The following is a 19,709-nucleotide window of genomic DNA, read 5'->3' on the forward strand; positions in this document are numbered from 1 at the left end:
CCGCATCTCCCCTCATGAGATCCCTCTCCTGGCTTCCGATCAAATGCCGTATCACACGCTCAATTCTCCTCCTCACTTTTAAAGCTTTACACTCTTCTGCTCCTCCTTACATCTCAGCCCTAATTTCTCGTTATGCACCATCCCGACTCTTGCGTTCCTCTCAAGGATGTCTTCTTTCTACCCCCTTTGTATCTAAAGCCCTCTCCCGCCTTAAACCTTTCTCACTTACTGCCCCGCACTTCTGGAATGCCCTTCCCCTCAATACCCGACTAGGACCCTCTCTATCCACCTTTAAGACCCACTTTAAGACACACTTGCTTAAAGAAGCATATGAATAGCACTGTGGATTATACTGGACACATGATACATATAGCTTGGCCCCCTGCAGACGCATTTACCAAAATTCCCTCCTACTGTCTCTGTACGTTCGCCCTACCTACCAATTAGACTGTAAGCTCCTCGGAGCAGGGACTCCTTTTCCTTAATGTTACTTTTATGTCTGAAGCACTTATTCCCATGATCTGTTTATATTATCTGTTATTTATTTGATCACCACGTGTATTACTACTGTGAAGCGCTATGTACATTAATGGCACTATATAAATAAAGACATACAATACAATTTAAAGACTGATATTTGTTTTCGTATTGCCCTTGTATTGTTTGTAGAAGTTTAGAGAACCATATGAGCAAATCGTGATTTGTATTTTCTTGTTTGCCTAGCTATTGAATTTTAAAAGTGAAATACGATATGCATGAAAATTGGTCTTAGAGAGCTAATGAAAGTCTGAGAATCCATTGAGTCTGAGTAGAAAAATGAATGCTACGGTCAGCACTTACTGTATGTTACTGTGAAATACAAAGTACATTAAAATCTTACACATCATGCACAGCTATTTGGCAACATGTACTTTCTATTCTATAAGCTCTAAACATATATCATTAAAAATGTATATGCAATAACATTCAGTTTTCCTGAATTTTCTTTTTTTACTTACATACCAGTTTCCAGTCACCCCTATGTCAATACACTGGTATCAATGAATAATTCCAATACATTTGCTAATGGAGAAGGCATCAAAACTAGGTCATATTTTCATAATAGGTGATTTTAATTATCCGGGCATAGACTTGAGCAATGAGATTAGCATTACAACTAAAGGAAACAGGTGTTTGGGGGTCCTGAAAAACAATGACATGACCCAAATTATTGAGGAACCAACCAGGAGACAGGCAATACTATATTTTGTAATATCAAACAATGTAGAAGTAATAACAAATATTTAATTCCGGGAACATTTGGGAAACAATGATCGTAACATGGTCTCATTTGAAATAAATTATCAAAAATATATTACACGGGTTCAACAAAAACTTTCCATTTTAGAAAGGCAGATTTTAATAAATTAAGGGTTAATCTACAAGGAATAAATTGGGATAACATTTTTGCAGGAAAACATGTGGAAGATAAATGTTCAGTCTTTAAAACCTTATTATATAAGTTCACTTGTCAGTTTATACCCTTGGGTAATACATATAAAAGAAACAAGTCAAAACCAATGTGGCTAAAAAAACAGGTTGGGAAAGAAAGGGAAAGGAAGAGGAAGGCAATTAGATTTTCAAAGTCAGAAAGCAGCATTGAGCCCCTCGGGGAGAGGGCACCTGACCGCTGGTGCTAGACTCCCCTATCCCTCCCCATCTGTAGTGTGGATAGCCCACACGCTGCTTTCCCTTTCCCCCACTCTTCCTCACCGCGGCACCTGGATTGAAAACTGGTTGAAGGATACACAACAGAGCGTTGTCATAAATGGAACCTTTTTGGGTTGGTCTAAAGTTATAATTAGAGTACCTCAAAGTCTGATACTGGGGCCCCTGCTTTTTAACTTGTTTATTAATGACCTTGAGATTGGCAGAGAGAGAAAAGTCTCCATATTTGCTGATGACACTAAATTATGGAAGGTAGTAAAATCAGACAAGAATGTAATTTCTCTCCAGAAAGACTTCGTTAACTGGAAAGTTGGGCTGCTAAATTGCAGATGAAGTTTAATACAGATAAATGTAAAGTTATGCATTTGAGAAACAAGAATAAACAGGCTGCTTACAAATTAAATGGGGCAAAATTAAGTAAATCCTTGATGGAGAACATGTAGACAGCAGGCTTAGCAATAGTGGCCAATGTCAGGCAGTAGCTACAAAAAGCAAATACGATCTTATCTTGTATTACACCATGTATGGATGGAAGGGAAGGAAGCATAGTTTTGCCAGTGTATAAATCATTAATAATATCACACCTTGAATATGGAATAGTTATGGGCACCACCTCATTAAAAGGAGAAACACCAACCAAATTAATAAAAGGGATGGCAAAATCTGACTTATGAGGAGAGGCTAGCTAAATTAGACTGTTTTTTTAATGAGAAAAGAGATATCTAAGAGGGGATATGATAACTATATATAAATATATTCAGGGTCAATACAAGGAACTTTCAAAATAACTGTAAGAAATTCTATTTCCCCCCTAACTATGAATAGTTTGAGTAAGTGATTGATTACAGGCAACTGTTGGAAGATATCTTAAGAAGAAAAATGGTGTGGCTAATTTATGACAAACAGCTCTGTGGGGATGTGTCTGGGGAAAGGCCAGTAAGTGACAGATAGTTGCTATCGATTACTCAAATGGTAAAGCTGATGTAATCAAAGCTGATGATAACTAGTTGCATTCCTTGTATGTAAATACAGTAAGGAAATTAAAAGACACATAAATACCATGTTTAGTCATAGTGCTGAGGGTAGGATGGCTGATTAGGTAATTTTATATGGATAAATACTGTAAGTTTTTAGCTAGTTAGAGAAAATAACACCCGGAGTGGCATCTGACAGGACAAGACGATTCAAGATCAGGCAGAAGGATTTCACAAGGAACAAGAATGATTATGCAACCATCTTTGAAAATAGTATAACTTATTTGATGCCACCACCATTTATCTACTGTTTCTGCATACTGTATAAGTAATTATCTACAGAGCAAACATTTCTTTTGTGTGCTAAAACCATAATAAAGAGTTTTATTATGCCACTGTGGTAATACAAAATACATAAGACATTTTACAATAACTATTCATCTCATGGGCAGTTCAAACAACAAGAGGTCATACCTTAAGGTTGAGAAAGGGAGATTTAACAGCAACAATGGAAAGGGTTCTTTACATTAAGGGCAGGTAAAATTTGGAATTCATTACCCATGGAGATTGTTTGGGAAGATAAAATAGTCTGGAAGATGAAAACCCATCAAAAAAAGGTTGGACATCTTTTTACAGAGGGTAGGTATACAGGGATATACTGTACAGTACCAAAGTTAACATAGGAAGGATGTTGATCCAGGGAGAAATCTGATTGCCATTATTGGAGACAGCAAGCGACAGAGAAGCCCAATGCTACATTCCATATGACAAAAATACACAGTAAAATACTTATATATTCTCTTGAAAAAGGGTCATTTAGTTTAACCCTTTGGCCAAAGCATTGTAAGCCTGCGAGCCACGACAAGGCAGACCCAGTTCGCAGGTCCTAACACTACCAGATAAAATACTAATATACCTCTATTATTGGAGACACGAAGGAATTGATTTCCCCCCGTTTTTTGTTTGCATTCCTTTGGATTAATATACTATAAATATAGCATAAGTATCTGTCGTCTAAATTTAACATAGGTCTAACACAATGGCCTTTGTTCAATGTCATCTACTATGTACAGAACTACGTAACTGAAAAATAGGGTTTTGTGGAACGTTTTCTATTCAACACAGGGGCAGTGCTATGTACAGAACATTAAAGCTACCAAGCCGTTCAATTTCACATTTTGCCGGTCAGATTGCCTTACATACTGCTGCAGGTTTAACGAACCATAGTTTTCCCTATCCTTTTATGACTTGTTTCGCAATTATTAGTACAGCACAATAACAGTACGTAGCACTTAAAAAATTGGAAGAATGATACATTTAAACAAAATACCACTACAATGCAGTTTCACCAGCTTCAGTCATTAGTTCTCAATTTCAGCAGTTAAAAACAAGTGTTTTGGAAGTGTTTGTAACAAATTGTTAGTGTGTCATTGAAATGCTTTAGAGAAATCCCTTTATATTATGTACCCTATATTATTATAGATCAATAAGCAGTTCAACAAATACCTATTTGTAGAGGCATCAAATGCAGCTAAATTAGATGGTAGTCTATAAGTATCACATAGAAATATGTAGCATGTCTCTGAGACATTTAAATGGTTTCCTGTATTTTAGCAATCTCTGCAAAATGTGAGCATAGACGAAATAAAAAAATATAAGAGAAACACAATAGTGTAGAAGTCTTCAATAATTGGTGATGGGAAATAAGATCTAATCTATGAACTCACATAGTCGATGTGTAAATCTGGATTGCATAATGGTCTTCCCATCACGCTGTTCACACCAGTAGCGCCCTTTTTGTGATTATGAACAGTATGTATTTGAGAAACTGTGATTAAGGAAGTAAAATCTAATTACTGTAGATAATCCCAAAGAGTTTGTGTGGGGATAAATTGAATCTTATTTCAGCACGCAGTACCAGAGACAGCAGCACTGCTATGGGTTGTACAGAGCTGTCGTTATTAATGATTGTATGGTGTTGTATTTATTAAGTCTCAGTTAGACCAGTCATTATTCTCTGATCTCATCTATTTAAACATCTATTCTTGCTTTCTCATTTATTTTATTTTTGCATACCTCTGCATTTTTTCATTTCAGCTTCATGTAATTAGTCAGCTCAACTTTTATTGCATAATAATTCTACCTATTAACACACATCCATATGTTGCAATATTACAACAAAGTATTTTACTAGGGACATGAACCACTGCAAGAACGAAAATCATTATGCTGCTAAATAGCTTATTCAGTGTTACTGCACTTAAATTATAAGCGTTTTACGTAGGGGACCAGAAATTGTCAGCATTAAGTGAACACTGTACATTTCCTAGATAATCAAATTATGAGGATTATAACTTGAGCACTTACCGTAAGAACATTCGTTAAAATGCATTAATGTAAGAAAAATCTTCTAAAAATGTATGTGAACAAACTGCAATTGCTTTCCTAGGGACATACGCTAGTCAATCTGGCTACCTTGGTTTCTAAGGGGGAAGGAAAGCAGCATCTAGCAGAATTCACAAACAACAATGAATGCACTGATTTAATATCTCTTTTTTGGGCACTCAAGTAAAAAAATAAAGTTTATCATTCTCCGAGTAAATAATTCAAGTTACCATGATAGAGGTACAGTATCAGTATCGTGTTAGTAAGAGTTCATTATACCAATTACTTCAGGAGTCTCAGACAACGTTAAAATATTGGAAGATGTTACCAACTTTACTACAGACCATAGCCTATAATTCAATGTAAGTGTTGACTTTTACCCCATTTTGCATATTTGAAAGTGCACATTTATAATAGCCACATTGGTCTTGGAGAAATGAATATAATTTGCTTATATGCTTCCATCTTCCCCCCGTATGACTGCCATTCTATGCCATTTTCACATGGATCTCCTCCAAGTTATTAGCGTGACTGATCTTTCATGCTGCCGACTGCACCAGACTACGCAGTTTCCCTTCCATCCTCTACAGCAGGGGGTGTGCAAAGTGGGGGGCACGAGATATTTCTGGGGGGGGGGGGGCATGGGCGGTTGCAGAGGCTTCGCGCTCTTCCCCAAAGCATTAAATGCCAGGGAATCGCGAGGCCCCTGCAACTTCACTTACCGGGATTCAGAAGCTTGGTGTGACGCGTCGCCATAGCAATGCGGCGTCAAATGATGTCCATTGCCATGGCGATGTGACGTTACATGACCCTCGGTGTCATTTGCCGCTGGCAAAAGAGGTAAGGGGGGGCACGAGTATTGAGGGCAGCAGGCAGGGGGGCAAACCCCTGCTGTAAAGTTTCAAAGCACTGATTTGTGGCTGTAGAGCAGGGGTGGTCAACTCCAGTCCTGAAGATCTACCAACAGGTCAGGTTTTCAGGATATCCCTGCTTCAGCACAGGTGGCTCAATCAATGGCTCAGTCAAAGACTAAGCCAGTGATTGAGCCACCTGTGCTGTAACAGTTGATATCCAGAAAACCTGACCTGTTGGTAGCCCTTGAGGACTGGAGTTGACCACCCCTGCTCTACAGCCACAAATCAGTGCTTTGAAACTGGTGTATAACTGCTCCCTCCTATTACAATTCAGGGCTGAATTCTCCCTTATCTGGGTCATTTTTGTACAGTACATTGTCTTCTTTGCTGCGTACCTTTTACTCGTATGAAGTAATGCAGGAAAATAATGTGCCTGTCTTAAACAAGTGTCTGACAAGGGAATAAAAACTCCACTGCATGAAAGTTGGCTAATTGAGAGAAAAGACAAGGACGAGAGGCCACATTGTTCCTTTCTAGGATGGTTTCATTAGCACAGGGCAAAGTGAAAACTGTGACATTGTTACTGAGAGCAATGCCTGAGAGTTCAATAAAAAAAAAAATCTTAAAAGTAAGGATATCTGCTGTTCTATTACAGTATAAAGGAATACATTCATTTTTGGATGAGATTTCTATTTTAAGCATTGTTGCCAACCCAGCAAAAATCTATAAAATAATCAATTATTCAGGAGATTACTCAGTGGGAGGGAGGTAAGGATTCTCCTTCAAAAAGAAGTGGAAAGTTGTAAATAAGATGTTTTTCTTCTCGCTCGCTGAGATTTCTTTCCACTGTTTTAAGAGTTACAGAATGTAATTTCTGGTTTATCAAACATTTCGCTCAGGGCATTCCCCCATTCCCCAAATGTTTATGTGACGGTGGGGGTAGCTGGCCATCCAAATAAAGGTCCAAACCTGGCTGGCTGCCCCTAGGAACTGTGGGTAATGGGGCCAACAGGGTTAGCTCTTGGGCCCATTATGATAATACACAGTGTTTCTATGTGACCATGTTCCCATATACGGTCCCCTGCAGGGTTTTGGGCTAAGGATACCATGCGTGGTTATGATTCCCCATAGAAGATAGCTGCAGGAAAGGGACTTTGGGAGCGGGAGGTGAAGGGTGGATGTTGGGGAACACATATACAGTAGTTAGCCCCATGTGTATGTGCGCAGCCCTCTACTGCCCCAGAATGTATTACCAGTATTTGTTGTGATTTTCCCTTTCCGGGAATGCATTTAACCAGGGATTTTGGGTGCATGAGTTTTAATGGGGATTTTGCTGGGAAACTGTTGTCAGAATGTGCATACAGGGACGGGAACCAAAGTTACCGGTTCCCCAGTAAATGTATCCGACAATCAGGCATGATTTGTGGATACATGTGTGCACATTGGCCCCATCAATATCTCCCCTTAAAAACGTAACCGTGACTCACCACTAGGGTGCCCTGCTTCAGCACAGCCAGGGAAGGAAAATGAGCCATGGTGAAATATGTTCTAGTATACCTAGAAAAGGGGGTCTCTGATCTAGGGTGTACCCCAGGTACCATTATGGTTCCCCACAAACAGTGTAGGCTTTGTGGGTACACGTCTGTACATAAGGACGGGGTGCGCTATGGAAGTCCCATGTAAGGTATAGCAAAAACCTGACGTGTTTAGGGGCTTTTGGGGTTCCCTGTGTTGTAGACATGAGATTTTGGGAGTGTAAGTTTTAGGTGGGATATTTGGGCGAAAATGTATTCGTTTTGTTTACAGGAGTTCGGGGGGGCAAGTTTCTGGCAGTCCCCTGATTCTCCCTGGCGTGTAAGCACTATTTGTCGCAGGGTGAATTACATTGGGGCTGCACAGTGTCCCCCAGGCTCCTGGTTATCGAGCCCAGGTATCCCAAACTAATTTCCCACACATATATTAGGTTCCCCAAGGTTTATACTTTATTAAAGTATGGTTTATAGTGTGTTATACTGTACAGTATGTATAAATATATATGCAGTCAGCCTGAGCATTTATATATATTTATCTGCATAGACATCTGAGCTCAAAGGAGAACCAGGATGTCCAGAGGTGTCTGACCATTTGGTTTAGCAGGGAGGGGCAGAGGAACAGGCCCAAAAGCCATCTTTGTTCTCTTAGACACTGTGGAGCCTGCCCAGCAGGTGGCCATGAGTGGGCTGTTGGGGGAAGGTGCAGCTTGGGACGCCCCTTCCTCTGACATCAGCAGCCAGATGAGCCCCGCTCTGATTGGCTGGTGGGAAAAGTTGCCACACTCTGAGTGGTGGGAAGTCCCTGTCCATGTTAAACATAGGACACAGAAGTCTATGAAAGGGGCTGCCGCAATCAGAGCTCTCTCTCTCAGTCTTAAGACTTACAGGTAATCTTGGGACTGCTTCAGTGAAGCGCCGGTAGGGGTTCCCAGGGGCTTTTCTTGCAATAGCAAAGCCCTAGGCATTGGGTGCCAGGGAATCCTAGAATAGCTGAAGGCCGGTTCTGAGGAATAAGGTTACTTGTTCCAGGCATAGTCCAGTGACGTGGAGCGGACAGGGTAAGCGTTTTGCTGAAGCACACGCCCTGCAACCAGGAAAGTCTAGTTTTCCACCCCCAGACCCCAATAAGTGTGTATACTCCATCTGTATTTTGTATTTCATTGTATGTACGCGGATTTACCCGAATAAAACTAATTTTATTCCACCATCATTTTGCCTAGGGAAAGATCCCAGATATAAATTTGTTAAAAGTCCTGGTCTCCCGTGACAGTTTATAAATGAACATTCATGAACAGAACAATTTGCTCGTGCTGGATTCCAATGGTATTTCATACTTACTAAGCACTACATTTGTAGAGACGGGCACTATAATTTAACTTAAGACTGATACAAAACTTGATTAAATCTGCAAGTGGACTGTTATGGTTTAATTCAACATCACCGAACAAAAAACAACCTTTTTATAGAAAATGTGACAATATTTATTTATTTATAAAATGTTTTACCAGGAAGTAATACATTGAGAGTTACCTCTCGTTTTCAAGTATGTCCTGGGCAGAGCTATGATGACAAATAATACATGATTACAAATACCTAGTTACATAAGTGAACAGGGTATACATTATATACAAGACATTGCATGCACAGTTAAAGATAATATATATTACAGGCGTTTGTAACAGTTACAGACTAGATTAAAATGTGAGACAGCTTTAGTTTTGAAAGAACTTAGACTGGTGGTGGCTGAGGGTCTCCGGTAGATTGTCCCAGTTTTGGGGTGCACGGTAAGAGAAGGAGAGGCCGGATACTTTGCCGAATCTTGGGACCATGAACAATCTTTTGGAGTCAGATCTCGGATGATAAGTGCTGCATGTGGTAGGGGCGAGGAGCTTGTTCAGATAGATGGGTAGCTTTCCCAGAAAGTATTTGAAGGCAAGAAAGGAAAGATTAACTTTGCCCCTAGACTCAAGTGATGACCAATCTAGTTCTTTGAGCATTTCGCAGTGATGTGTGATGTAGTTGCATTGGAGAACAAAATTGCATATTGAATTGTAGAGGGTATTAAGTTTGCTAAGGTGGTTTTGGGATGTCAAGCCATATACTATGTCCCTATAGTCGATAATTGGCATTAGCATCTGCTGTGCGATACGCTTTTTGACCAGCAGACTTAGGGAGGATGTGTTCCTATAAAGTACAATTAGTTTGGCATAGGGTTTGGATGTCAGGGTATCAATGTGCATCCCAAATGTTAAATGGGAGTCAAACCATATGCCCAAGTATTTAAAACTATACAACAGGAGTTAGGATGGTATTAGCGTTGGTTCTGATCTGGAGCTCAGTCATTGGAAGCTTTAAAAATTTAGCCTTGGTCACAAATACCATTGTTACAGTATTGCCAGTGTTTAAAAACAGTTTGTTTTGGGAAATCCAATTTTTAAGTCTCAAAAAGTCAGATTGAAATATGTGTTCAAGTTCGGAGAGGCTTGGGCTGTGTGCATATAAGATTGTGTAATCTGCATACATGTGGATTGGAGTTCCCTTATTGCTGAACACTGAGGGGCCTCAGAACAGAGTCTTGCGGGACACCACAGGTTATACTCAATGGGTTGGAGTTAGAGCCTGAGATAGACACTTGTCGGGATCTACCTAATAGGTAGGAATAAAACCAGTTTAAAGCATGCTTCCCTACTCCAGAGCACTGGAGTACAGTATGTTAAGCAAGATAACATGATCAACAGTATTAAAAGGCTTTGCAAAATCTAGGAATATTGCACCAGTGAGTTGGCCCAGTTCCATTCCACACTGGATCTCATTGTGAACAGTTACCGTGGAGTCTTTGGGGCGAAAATCAGATTGGAATTGGCTAGGGAAATTTGTCTTGGTATAGTAATCGCTTAGTTGGGAGTGGACACATTTTTCCATGACTTTGGATAGTATTGGGGGAAGAGAGATTGGCCTGTAGTTTGAGAAAGTGTTTTGGGGATTAGGGATTAAATGGCTGGTAAATTTCAGATTGAAATAGAGCAATTTTAACATCACCAAACATCAGCGGGCACAGTCCTGACAATTCCTCAGCCATGTTAGACAACATGTAGCACTCTCTCGCTGGGAATCACTAAGGGGTATTGGAGTTCGAAACAGAGTTAACGACTATTCACTGGTATTGATGTCGGACTGAGCTAAAATACAATACCCATTGTAGGAGCTTAGTGAATCTCTCCTTTCAAGATGGGCTCTGTCCCAAGATCTGAGAAAGGTATTGAGAATAAGGTAAGTGTAATGTAAAGCCAACATGATGTGACACTTCCTCAAAGACATCACTGGGTTGAGTGCAAGTGTAAAAAAAAATACGTACGTTTCGTAGAAACTTCTGCTTATTCAGGGACATACATTTTCTATGAAACACGTTGGACTAGTTTTGTATTTTAGAGCCCATAGACTCTCTGCTATAAAGCTAAACCTTTGCCGACGATCATACTGAGGCTTCCCGACGTCTCACCGTACTGCGATGCTTTGGTGATGTCACCGGTCACTGCGGCTTAGAGCTGTTATTCCTGCGAGAGGGTCTCAACCACTACACTGGTAGTGCTCCACCTCAGGATCCATGACGACGGACGCTGGAGAGTTTGGTTATATCATATCGCAGAACCCTCGAGCCAAGGATCTACATCTGCCGATGGTGTTCATATCATACTTCCTGTGATAGGAAGCTCCCTCCATGTGTCCCACAATAATCGGATGTATAGGCTGACGACGCTGACAATGCTCTCCCTGGAGTGTAGTCGCTGTCTCACCTGTTGCAGTAACCCATGTCAATGTTAGATTAAATGCCCAAAAGATCTATTTTCTTGTACATGTGATACTTACCGTTCACTCTTTTTGCATTATATATTTTTTATACTACACTTTGAGTCGTGCGCTTGTCCTTTCTTTATTTTTCTTAGTCCCTTGAGATGATGAGCCATATTTACTGGAAAGTAGCAGACTACCACATTTAATCCTTGATTCAAGGTCCTGTTGTGTTCACATTGTATATGTTTTGATACACTTAGTATCCACTTTACTCATTCACATCGATTTTAACTTTTGATCACTTCACATTTTTCACTGGGTTCATTATCATTTATATCAATTGGTGCGCTGCATATCTTTCACTTTTAGTAGATAATAAGAGAAATTAATGTGTAATGAGTGGGAGAGAAAAAATTAAAATCAGAAATGGAAAAATATTTCATAGAGAAATTCAAAATGGAAAATGTAAATCCAAAGTCAAGGTCGAATTGTTTTTAGAAATTGACAGTAATAATAGAAATATTACATTTCATATACATGCAACAATATTATTCCTTCTCTATGTAGCAGCTATTTTGAATAACTTATGTACAATTTTAAAAAAAATTCCACTAAACATAAAGGTAATTGTATTTTTTCCTCATCAATATTTGACTGTATCAGTAAATATGGTAAATACAAATAAAGGATAAGTATCTGTCTAAATTTTGCATAGGTTGAACTTGATTTGCATGTCTTTTTTTCAACCTCACCTACTGTTACTACATGCAAGACCGCAGACAACTTTTTCGGGTCCCAGGTCTAGTGTTTCAACTGCCCCCCCTCCCCAAAACCCCAGAGTCTGTGGGCTTGCGTGACCCCCATCTCTCATATCTCATCCCCGTGTCTCGCCCTCTCTCCCTCTCAATCCCCCCTCTTCCAATACAATAACTCCCCATAACACACACACAATAACACACTCCACCCCCTTACCTTGGGGGGGCGGCCTCAGGTGCCGCACTGATGTGGAAGTTGCAATGTGTTTTAATGGGGGTGATCCTTATCTGGAGTGGATATATTCAAAGACCAGTTATAAGACCTCACTGAAACACTGTATTTTTATTACCACAGACAAACAAGAATGAAGAATAATTTGAGTTTTGCCCAACCTGCTGCAGAATCACCTGTAAGCATGTATAACCAGACCAGAATTGGTGGTCATAATAGGGAACTTAATTGGATCCCACTCTGACTAGTAAAAGATCATTTCCCTCTAAAACTTACAAGTCTAAGGCTGCGCTTATAGTGCCGGCGCCAGCATCATCAAAACAAATGCATTGCCACCGTCGCATGCGCTTATAGTAAGCGCGACACGACGCCGCGGTCGTGATCGCTGTAAGTCATTTCAATTTGATTTTTCCTGCGACCGCAGCCTGATGTCGCCGTCGCTATAAGCGTAGCCTTATATAGCTAATATGTACACAATTGTGAGGCGCTTTTAAATATGTTGCAATTATCACAATTAATATGGTAATTACGGGGACAGTGTTACTGAGCAACTCTCAGATGAAATTGGAAATGAAAGCATTCCCCCTTATTAGATTTACAGTCAAAAAAGTAGTTGTGGTCAAGGCAAAGTGACAAATGGGTGACAAGGTACACCCCTACAGGCATGTCAAGTCATCTGCAATCTCTAACAGATCAAAGAATTGTAGGGTACAGTGGCGGCCGAGCTGACTCTAATGCGGCCGCCACCAGTTTTAAAATAGCCACGGGCAACGCGCGGGTTGTCTCCGGCCGAAACCGGGTCGGTTTCGGCCGGTTTTCCCGTGCCTCGGGCGCTTTCAATAGTAAGCGCCATTAGCGCTTATCTATTGAAGCGGCCGCCACGTGGGAAACTCCCTTTTTAAACGGAGAGCGGACCCGCGGCTAGCCCGCTACGATCCCGGCAAGCTTTAGACTGAGCATGGCCAGGACAGTATAAGAATTTGTGTTTCAGCCACACAAATCAGATGTGACCAGGTGAGTGTGTGTTGATCTAATATCTTATACAATACTTCATATCCCTTACGGGACCTGCTACAAGACTTTCACTGGTAATGTATGGGTTTTTCTTTTATAACTGTTTGACCCTATATACTGTATGTCATTTCGTAATATTTCTTTCTATAACAAGCACTGTACGCTTTTTATATATATATATACATATATATATATTTTTTTTTTATTAGAGAATGTTTTTAAATAGATGATACATGACACAAGTTTTTCTGTATTCAATAGCATACGATATTATATACATAGTAATAAAATGTTTCTATGATCACTTTTATCTACAAAATGTCTATTTTCCTTTATACATATAACAGTTTATACAAATGCAGATGCATGACTGTCCTTATTACACCATATTATTTAAGCACATTACTCTTTTGAATGGTGTTTTTTTAGTGTTTTTGTTTTCTATCTTAATTATTTGCCTCCCTATTTTATTTTTTATTTATTTTAAACTTTAACATAACCTTTAATTCTCATTCTCCTCCCTCCCGTGGGATCTATTTCTCATCCTTTCTAATTAGCTTGTTATATATTTATCATTGTCAGTAAGAGGTTCCTGTTCTATGTCACCAGTACCATATAAAAAGAAAAGCAATTAAGATTACATATTGTGTCCTTGGTGTTGGTTGCCTATAACTCTGTTAAGGTGCAACGTTGTGTGTTCAAACAGTTTTTCTATGTCTAATTTCACCTTTTTTTTAGCAGTGTGTTGATGAGCCATCCCCATTTCTGAAAGACGTTTTTTGTCTTTGTTTTTTTGTGGAAGCTGGTTTCTAATTTATCTATGCTCATCAGTTTAAATAGATATCTGCACACTACCTCCCTTGTTGGTGGGGTGGGTGAGATCCATTCTAACATTATTGTTTTTCTAACTGCTAATGAAATAATTTCTTCTCATTTTATTTCCATTTGTAGTCAGCTATGGGTTTGAGCTTACAGGGGTTGTGTGTGTGTGTGTGTAGCACCTTCACCCCCACCCTGTGAGATTTTGTCCGCTGCCTGTGTATTCCTGGTGCAGTGCATGCCTATTGGTAATCCAGTAGGCTCTGAGTTTCTCCGCGGTGGCATGGGGAGAATCAGGACAGGCTTTCAGGGTGCTTCCTTCTCACATAGCAACAAGGATCCTGGGGTCCCAGGATGGTCCATGCTGGTAACTTCTTATTGTCCAGACAGTTCGCCATTCAGGGAGATGGTTCAACTGCTCTTTATTTGTACACAGCAGAAGTCAGACAGACTCTACAGCCCTCCTTTAAGGAAAACGGCCTTGCAGGTCCCATCCAGCTCCTTATCCCTGATGGTGCTCAGGATATCACACACTTTCACTCCTCAGGGGGAGGGAAGACAGACTCCCTGGCTTCAGGGAGAGTGCCAGTGTCTACCCAGGAGATGGGCTTGTAACCCTGCCCCATAACAGGGAAGGTCTGATACTGATAGGCATCACACTAACTGTATGTGACCCAACCAGTATCCTCCCCAGGGTGACACACTCTGGTAGTTGCTAGGCCTGCCCCTGGATACAGTAACACTGCATCTAAGCTGCAATATCAAGCTAGGCCCTGATGAGAGAATTAACTTCTCACATTGCCTGTACTTACCAGGACTTACACTGTTGGGGCCCAACAGGAGAGTAGCGGACGGAGGCTATTCTACATGTGTACGGTTCTATATTGGCAAATATTAATACCAAAGGATTATTGTTTTTTTTTGTAAATTTGGTTGTTTTTATTATATATTCCATAGCCCTGTCCCAAATGTTGATATACTTTACGTCTATAAGCAGTGCTTGAGATCTACTTTTGGTTCTTGGCACTTGATGCATTGGTTAGATACTTCATTGTTGGGCGGACATGTATTGTTTAAAGCTAGATATGCGCTGTGCATGATTTTAAATTTAACTTCCCCCCATGGCTCTGACGGTCTTAATTTATAGAGATATAGGGGCCTATTCTATAAGCCTCGATAACCCACATATCGAGGCCTTTTCGGCCACAATGCCTACTGCTATTCTGTAAGCCTCGATAAGTGGGTGATAAAGGCATGCATCCCAATTTTTGCAGTTGCCAAAAAAACATCGCCGGGTGCGCGGCGATAAGCCACTTAACAGCAGGTTATGAAACTCATGTAAGTCTAGTACCCTCGATTAATTTATCGAGGTTAATCGCGGCTCTAGAATGGCGAGTTTCTCCCAAAATCCTCACGCCAGGAAGAGTTGGCGTGCGGCTGGGGAGATATTGTTATATAGTGAAATTAGGCGCAAAAAAACTTAGAGAGTGATCTTAACTAAATAGTGAAGATAAATGAATATATCACAAAAATGTGCATACAATACTCGTGCATTGTGTAATACAAACAAATAAATGAAATAAATTGTAAACCCCCTGCTCAAACCCTCTGGTGGGATTCGTCTTCACTTGTCCCAGGTGGTAGAATATGTTTCACAGATTCCAGGAGGAGCATAGAGGGGAAACAAAAACACAGAGAAAATCTAAGTATAGAGGTGCTTTAAATCTCCAAATAAGTTCTAGGAATTCTTGGCTCTGTTGAAATGCCTACTTACAAACTGTAAGAAGTATAAGAGCTGTGTGCAGGGGGATAATAATCTCTTCCCAGCAGATAGAACTTGAGGCAGTATTTTCTTAGGTTGGCACTCCCAAGGTAGATGGAATACAGCTCAGCAGGATTCACAATACGACAGGATCCCCATGAGAAAGACAAGGAAGAATACCATAGCACAGACCAGCTAAGTAACAATGTTTTATGGTTAAAATATAAATTGTGCACTTACAATGATGCATTAAAAATGGACTGATACACACATAAGAGTGACTGAGGAATCAAGTGCCGAGCAGGCTCACCACCCCTCATGTTGGCATCTATCCGTCCAGGTATGAGCTGTAATCCACATCTCCCGGGGTACAGAAGCTCCTGCATTTACTCCTCCTCGTGGATGCGGTGTGTGACGTCACTTCCGGATCGGGTCTGGCGGCGTGTGAGCAGCTCACAGCCTCTCCTCTCAGCTCAAAGCCTCTCCTCTCAGCTCAAATGCACTAGGAACCTCCCACTCAACGCGTTTCGCCTGGGGATTCGGCTTCGTCAGGAGTGTCTGGGGAGAACCTGCTGTGAAGGCGGCAAGAGAGGGGCCTACAACGCGAATGCAGGATCCACTTTGAATAACAAACACCGACTCCTTCGGGTCTCATCTATTCACCTTACCTGTAGAGATCCTTTGCCATATAGCAATTATTCACTCTGTGTCACCAGTTCCACTACACCAATATTAATTCAATAAGATGGGTATTGTGGGATCCAGGTATATAGAATGAAATACCAACTGAGACCGTATTGACTCTAGAGGCAGTCCAATTAGATTCAGTTCACTCCTACACAACTACTATACAATATTTGTTGTTGTTTTGGTTTTCATTGTGTTGCTGTGATTGTTTTTTAATCACTATCTTCAACTTTTCTTATATGATTATTTCATCATCTTTTAAGAATTTATCCGTTTAAACTTCTGGATATAACATTAATTTTAGTTATACATTTGCTAAACAATTCTGTGGGTATTTGTTAACTATGCCCATTCGCTTTATATTTTGAGGAATGATCTAATACAACTGGTAATATAGCATATCACAATATTATTAGGTTTACACAACCTTTTTCATTAGGTTCTATTTACATTTAGGAACCTGGTAAGGATGGGGTTAATTTTGTTTTGATGTGATGTTGATATCTCATGTGTACCTCTATCACCTTATTTTCCACATAGGTGATTATACTATTAGGAATATGAGGTATATATATCTATCACATGTATTATGGCGTTTGCATCTTATGAGGATTTTTAGTACACAACACATATGTTCACTTGTTTATTAATTATGTTTATTAAAATGTTATTGTTTTTCCACTTTTTAGTCCTATGTGGACATATATGAATTATATATGTCAGCCGATAGACCATTTGTAGAGATATTTTGCATCTCATGGAGTAATTATCCACCTCCTTTTTTCCACAGCGAGTGCTTGACATAGGACCTTTTCTGGGTTCTTCTTGAACCTACACTGTTAAAACGATTACTATTTGTCCTATTAAACCCTGTTATATGTTATTATTGACTTTGTATTAGGCTGAGCGGTACGGTCACCCACAATTGGTTATTGTTTATATACATTATATATTATTCTGCCCAGGTAATTAATTTCACTACTTTTTACATATGATTATATCAATTTGCTGATTAAACATATACATTACATACTTTTTCTGATAAACTAAGGTAGAGTGGAATAATTGGGTACTTTCTTTTGGTTTTCTCTGACCAAAATTCCTGCTGTATCATCATGCGATGTTCCAGAGTTTGTAAAAAATCATTAGAGTGGCAGGGTATGTTAGTGAAAACTTTTAGTGTTGCTTAAAGAGAAACGTACAGACCTTCCTGAAATCCCTTGGTTTCTGAGATACAGTGATTGAGTAATCTTGGAAAATCATAATCTTTTTGACTTTGTACGATATCCCATCTTTTCCTTTATATGCTCTTATTCTTTTTCTACAAATGGAGAAAGTTCAAGACCACGGTCACTCTACCCAGGAGCGGTTGTGTACCAGCTATGTACCACACGTCCTTCAGTAAGAAGTAGCAAAGGCAATAAAATCCTTGAAGAATGTCAAGTTCCCAGCGGAAGATGGAATAATTACTGAAATATTGAAGGAAGCTGTTACTTAAAGATTAGGAAAATGCCAGAATAGAGGAGCAATGTCATACAGTACTGTAGTTATCCTCATCCTTTAAAAAGGGAGGTTTATAGATTTTGAAGGTGCAGAAAACCACAGTGACAGCTGCCATCACTCGCAGCATCAAAGCAAAAAGATCTCAAAGTTGTAGCAAAACAAGACTCCACTTTCAATTATAGCCTCTTCTAAGACATAATAAAATTGTTGCCACACAGTGGAGTTGAAACATAGAGCACAACTATTCGGGGTTCTCCCCCTTTATCAGGTACCTATAACATTTTGACCCCAATCTCCTTGAAGGTTAAACTCTGCATCATTTGTTCTCTGCCTACTTCCTTCCCTTCAAGTCTTTATTTAATGCGTAAGGTTTTTTTTTTTGTAATGCCTTCTCCCTCACTCATTCTCCTAGTCTTTTCAACCTTACTGTAGCCCTCTTGACATATTTATTCTTACTTCTCTCTCAGCCTGATCTTTCCTGTATTGGACTGTATATGCTTACTTGTGCGTATGTGTGTGTAAGAGGGTCAACAACAACTGGCCACCCAATTGTCCTCACCTCCCCACAGAGCACTATAAATGAGCACTTAGTCTCAAAACTGTTGCACTACATCCTAATTACACTGATTACATTTTGAAATGGGGTTTGATGGGCTACTTAGTATACTTTGGCTGATAAGCCTGATACATAAACCATTAGGTCTCTAGAAAAGTTAAGAACAGCAAACAGGATTGGCGGACAGCCGAGGGAGCCAAAAGCACTCACAACTCACCGGGTGGGGGATGAATTAAAAATATTCTTGAGAAAGCACTACTATAGCGTGAAACGCATGGGAGAACCACTCGTTTTTGTTTTGTGTCCTTCTCATGTTTCACATGTTTTTTTATGTAGTCTTAATAAATATTTTTAATTCGCCCCCCACCCGGTGAGTTGAGTGCTTTTGGCTCACTCGGCTGTCTGCCAATCCTGTTTGCTGTTCTTGGCTCTCTCATCTAATTGGACACGGACCCACAGCAGCAGTGCAGGATCTGAGACTGGCAGAATACACCGCAGACGACTCCGGAAGACAGCGCTGGACATCTAGCACCTTGTGCACCACGCTGAGACCAGATGGAGATGGACACAGACTGTGACATGGAGTAGGATCATAGAGGTACTGTATAATATATTTCCTCTTGTTTGGATATACCTACCAACAGTCAGCACTGAGCTTATTAGCTCCACCTCCCTGCATTAAGGTTTATTATCTTCCATATGGATCAACTGCTGTTTTATCACACTGCTAGCACCATAAAATACCTGCACGCAACGCCGCTGTTATCATGCCAATTCTTTAATAACATATCTGTGAACACGGGTTCACTTACCAACGGCTGTCTTGTGAGCTACGAATGGTTCGTTTTCATCATTCTCTAGAAAAGTTAAATGATACAAATGTGTGTTTGCAGACCCTAGTTTTAACCATATTATTGACATACAGTAGTGTTAAAAACATGTCTAATGGAGTCAAGATTTTTTTTTCAAAGAAATGTTCTGGCTTCAATCCCTGGTTTAATTTCTTCTGGAACATAGTAAAAATCTGTTAAAATCAGACGTCGTTTAAAAGCGAACACATTAAAATTGCCAGGTACAGATTAATGTCTCCCAAAAACACCCACCTTTTTCAGTTTCTCATCACAGTCCAAATTGCTT

This window comes from Ascaphus truei, chromosome 4, assembly GCF_040206685.1.
Source record: "Ascaphus truei isolate aAscTru1 chromosome 4, aAscTru1.hap1, whole genome shotgun sequence".
NCBI classification, from domain to species: domain Eukaryota; kingdom Metazoa; phylum Chordata; class Amphibia; order Anura; family Ascaphidae; genus Ascaphus; species Ascaphus truei.